Below are 5,151 nucleotides of genomic sequence, written 5' to 3'. Positions count from 1 at the left end.
TCTTTATCAGGCCAAATGATGAGCATATTTTATCGTATTTCAATAAGTTCTATTGGCTGAAGATAAATATATTCTGGGCGGAATTATTTTATATACTGAAAAAAAAAATTGTTCAACGAACTAAACACATTTAGTCGTTTGCAGATTTGTTTAATACAACAAATTTTATTCAATTGAATTAATCGCAGTCTGCTCAACAAACTGTTTAATGTTGTTAACGGAAATGATTCAACTATTTTATTTGGTTAACGAGACTATTATTATTTAGTAGTAAAAATTATTTTTTTTGTTAAAGTATAATGATTTAATCAAATAAATTCGTTAATTTTCGACAAGACTTTTTATGTTACATTAACTATAATGACTTTCAAGTGAAACAAAGTTGTCAAACTAAGGCGTCTTCATACTCAGTATACTTGAACCAGCAAGAAAGATTTATTCAACTTAAATTGTTACGAGATAATTAAAATATTTTACTTTATCAAAAAAGTGTCATTTATTTGATGTGACACAATATTCTTTTTTTTTTATCAAAAAAAGAATATTGTGTCACATCAAATAAATACAAAGTTTGATCTACTATTTACTTTGTCACAAGGACTATTATGTTTAGTCAAATAAAACATACATGAATTTCACGATAATATTGTGTATACAAATTTCAAAGAAGTTGAACGTATAAACGATATGTGATTACTTTAAACATAAATTTGATTGTTTTATTAAATTTTTTTGTTTGACACACACATCCTTTTGTTGTCTCAATTAATGCTATTTAATGGATCATCAAAATGAATTCCTATTCAATTAAATATTGTATATTCTAAAATCAAATAAACATTTTGTCCGCAATAACGGTCAAGTCAATTTAGTTGACTCAAATTTAAAATCATCATAGTAATTGAACAAAATATTTTGCTCTTATTATATTGATATTTATTTGCACGTATTCGATCGAAGTATTTTGTTGAATCAAATAACTTTTTTTTCGTTGAACAAATTTTTTTTTTAGTGTAGATAATCTTACCTTTGTCTCGAGTTTTCCGCAATAAATTCGAGTTTAAATAATTTATACATTATAGAGAGTTCAAAAAGAATTCAATTGTTCATATCAATTAAAATTCATTTTCAGACACAAAAAGAATGTTTTTTTTCATCTGAAAATGGACTCAGAATTGATCACATACTATTGTATTCTTTTCATCCATAGAGACTTCTTACTCAGCGGGAGATTATTATAGAGTTGAGTGAGATTTCCTTTTTTATTTTTGTATTGTATAGAATTTTACAAACGATCTTTTAGGTAGTCATATGGTAAGTAGCTGTTGAAATTGCTTTTTTAATTTGCGAAATTCAAAATCGTCACGTATTTTTAAAGAAAGGTTGTATAATCCAATCGCTAACTGTTAGCTCCAAAATTATGTCGACTTTAATGTTAAATAGTGACTACATTTATATATTATTTATATATTATTATACGCATATGTTCAACTTGGACTTGTGCACGCGTTTGTCGTGCTGCTTATTACATTTCACAGCTTCAATATCAAGTTACAACTTTTTTTAATATCTTTAAAAATTTTTCTTTTTCTTTATATCATTTCAGCTTATAATTTTTTGTACATTTTTATAATTTGTATGTCTAGTTTTGGTACTTTAGAGGATTCAACCTTGAAGCGCGTAAATAGCGATTTCTCTTTCTTTCTCTCTCTCTCTTACACACACACACACACACACACACAAAACTATTATGATGTCACGAGTGAGAAAATACGCAACAAAAATTCTTGTGAATTATTGTATATTTAAAAATTGCAATTTTAAATAAAAATATTAAAAAATATTTGCATTCAATAGAATAGATTTGTAAAATACAAAATATAAAATATAAAATATTTAAAAACCTATATTTTTGAAAAGAGAAATAGCATATTCATTTCTACGTAGGTATCAATTTAAATATTTCTCACGTAGCTTATTTTTCTTTTATTTTTAATTATGTTATTATGTATAATTCATTTCCAGATATATGATTATTTACATAGATATAGAATAGAATAGAATAAAATAGTCACAGAATAGAAAAGACATTGAATATTCTATGATTATTTATTAACGAACAAAAAGAGATTTTTCGATATATTTTATAAGTTCTATTGATTATAAGGTTTTGTTTTTTGGAAACATATGCCCATATTAATACAGTTTACAAGACATTTTGTGTATTTTTTCGCTTCTGACATCACAATCTGAGATAGTAGTAGTGAGTGAACAGGAGCCTTAAATTGTGCCACGAGCGTTACGTCCAGGCGTTGCATTTTTATTACGCTCGTCGTGCATTCACGGGAGTGTATAAATATGGTGAACTTGATCAACGTAATGAAGAATCTCCGCGTCCTTGGAGAACGTGTCGATGCGTCATCATGCATTTACGCACCGCTTGAATTCTGCGTATGCCGAAACTGCATCTTGTTCTTGTGCACGTCAGACGATAGGGAGGCGTGACGGTACTTGCATCATCGTAGCAAAAAGAATCACATGAGAGTGCATTCTTCGTCTGCTCCAATCTCGTAAGTAGCGGACAAACACGTTAAAAAAATAAATTGACCTACGTCTTTCGTGTAACATCGTAGAAAATTTTATTCATAAATAATGCTATTATCAGAAAGTGCAGAAAATGCATCTTTTTTAAAAAGAAGAGGAGAATATAATAATCTTAAATTATAAAACATGTACCGTAAAATTCTAATGATTTTAATGAAGTTAACAAGATTATTTTTAATAAAAATAATGCTGTTAAAACAATATAATTTTTTTTCAGTGTATGCATTTACAATTTAAATAAATAGTTCAAATAAATGATTAAATTTTATATTTGATTAATTCCTTTATTTCTCTTCATTTCTTTTCTTTTAAATTATGCTTTTCAAAATAAAAGTAATTTTTATTTGAAAGGATATGAAAATATTATGTTCTCTATAAATATTTAGTAAAGAGTTTCAAGGATGCATATAGATAATAAAAGCTTTTCTTTATTTAATTAGAAGCATATTTTGCAAAAAAATTTGAAGATTAATTACATAATATTGATTAAGAAGCTTAATGAAGTTTCTGTTACAAAGCATTGACTAAAGAATCCTTCGTTTCTGAAAAAAAGTGACAGTAGTCGAGCATTACTATATGTTAATAGAAAATTATAAGTGTTTGCAAAAAAAAAAATTGATATAAATCGATACTCCGGTTTCTCGTTATGCTTTTTTTCAATCCTTGACATGTTCTGCATCATCAACCAGTCATCGTTGGAATCTTCCGACAATTCTTGCTCACGTAAACAAGCCGCAGTTTTGTTGCGTCATTTCTCGAGGAAGAGAGGGGAAACCAGTCTATTACAACTCCTAGTGTTCTCTAAAAATTCGCGACAATTTAGACACCGTCTGGAACTGAATGAAGGACCGTCGCGTCGGCGCCTGTGAAATACGCAAATGATTCGACCACGTGTCGTAAAGAAATTGCGTCTTTTGCCAAGGTGTCCTTCAGATCGTGATCGATTTGTCAGACATGAATATCATATGACCTTAACCCTTGTTACGTATCGTCAGTTCGTTGAATTCCCATACCTTCTCTCACTTTTCGTAAGCGCGTGTGTGGCATGTTGCACACTACTAATATGATGTAAAAAAATGTAATTAAGGGGGTATAACACCTTTGCGGCTTCAAAAAATAAAAAAAATTTTTTATTGGCTTAAATGATACTTTAAGATGTCTAGAATATGATCCCATTAATGCCTAAGCGATCTTGAATTTATTTCACGTCGAAAACAGCTATGCTTGTGTGTTACCTCTAGCTCGGGGAGAGGGCCTCGGGGCGCTCACCGAGCTCGCTGCCTTTCTCTTGTGTTTGTCAAGTATTTCAGGATGAAGTTTTCAAAGCAGTCAAGCCTATCTACGAAGAATTAAGTTCTGACGATTTATTATCACGCTGTCTTGACGGGTATATTCAAAATAACAACGAGAGCTTCAACTCTGTGCTGTGGTCTATAGCGCCGAAAGGGGTCCACAGCAGCAAGGCGATCGTTGATATTGCTGCAAATATTGCTGTTTGCAATTTCAACGATGGCCTAAAAAGTGTATTGGAAATTATGCAAGTTCTTAACTTAACGATCGGTACCACCTGCTACAACTTTTGCATAAAAACCGATGAACGGCGGATCCGCGCAGCCGAGCGCGCCATGACTGCGGAAGCTAAAGCAGCTCGGAGACTTGACATGTCCAATAAAAAGGCCAAAGATGATGAGGACCTTAATTTGGAAGGACAATTGTACGGGCCAGGCATTGCCGATTAAGGTAATAAGCTAATAATTGCAAGATTTCTCGTACCAAAACTTAAAAACGCGTTTTCTGAAAAACACTATTTTTCAAGCTGATGTACATCACAACGCCCAACAATTTTTATCCGATCGACAAAAATCAAATATCTTTATACTCAGCATGGGTGCCTTTATGGTACTACCTAGCCTTTTTTAAAAAGAATCACTAGATTTTTTTTGGCAATCGATTTTATGTCAGATTTTTAGGCGAAAATTCGATTTTTTTTTTCAAAGTCGCGCCATTTCTCAAAAATTGATATTTTTTAAAATCCACCGGTACTACCTTAGCCAAACTATCACAGATTAAGAACCAATTTGTATTTTTGCTTTAGGTCACTCCAGTCAGCCACAATCGTGTACACCAGCAAGACATACGCGACGCTAGCGGCCTCTTTTGACGGCGTTTATTTTATAAACCATGATGATTTTTCAAAAACAAAAAATATGTTCAGTGTCTTTAATATGTAAATAAAAAAGCCCAAAGACCCGATTTTGAATTGCGCATTTCTTTGTATGTAAAAAAAAAATCTTGAAAATGAGGTCGATTTTGGCCGTAAAAGGTATTATACCCCCTTAAGATGATGATCGTAAGGCGTCATACTTCTTTTTTATATTCTTATATTCTTAAGCGTTTAATAATAATATAGGTATAATATAATAATAGCTATTTAGTAATAAGTTGTAAAAGTTTTGATTTGTCGCTTCTAAATGAAAAATCAATTTCAGATTTATCAATTTTAGATTTATTAAAAAATTCATATAAAATGTATGCATTGATAAAAAA

At 30.6% G+C, this 5,151-nt stretch overlaps 1 long non-coding RNA gene across 1 annotated transcript; it reads left to right on the top strand.

Moving 5' to 3' along the window:
• Nucleotides 1-1,025: 1,025 nt before the first annotated feature.
• Nucleotides 1,026-4,857, top strand: LOC147909807 (uncharacterized). The gene is made up of 2 exons (XR_015545239.1): nt 1,026-4,344; nt 4,700-4,857. It is a non-coding gene; the product is annotated as an uncharacterized LOC147909807 (long non-coding RNA).
• Nucleotides 4,858-5,151: the final 294 nt, after the last annotated feature.

The sequence above is a fragment of the Acromyrmex echinatior genome, chromosome 5 (genome assembly GCF_024713525.1).
Source record: "Acromyrmex echinatior isolate Ae372 chromosome 5, ASM2471352v2, whole genome shotgun sequence".
NCBI classification, from domain to species: Eukaryota; Metazoa; Arthropoda; class Insecta; order Hymenoptera; family Formicidae; genus Acromyrmex; species Acromyrmex echinatior.
Note: the sequence above shows the minus strand (reverse complement) of the source record. Positions and strands in the feature narration are given on the sequence as shown.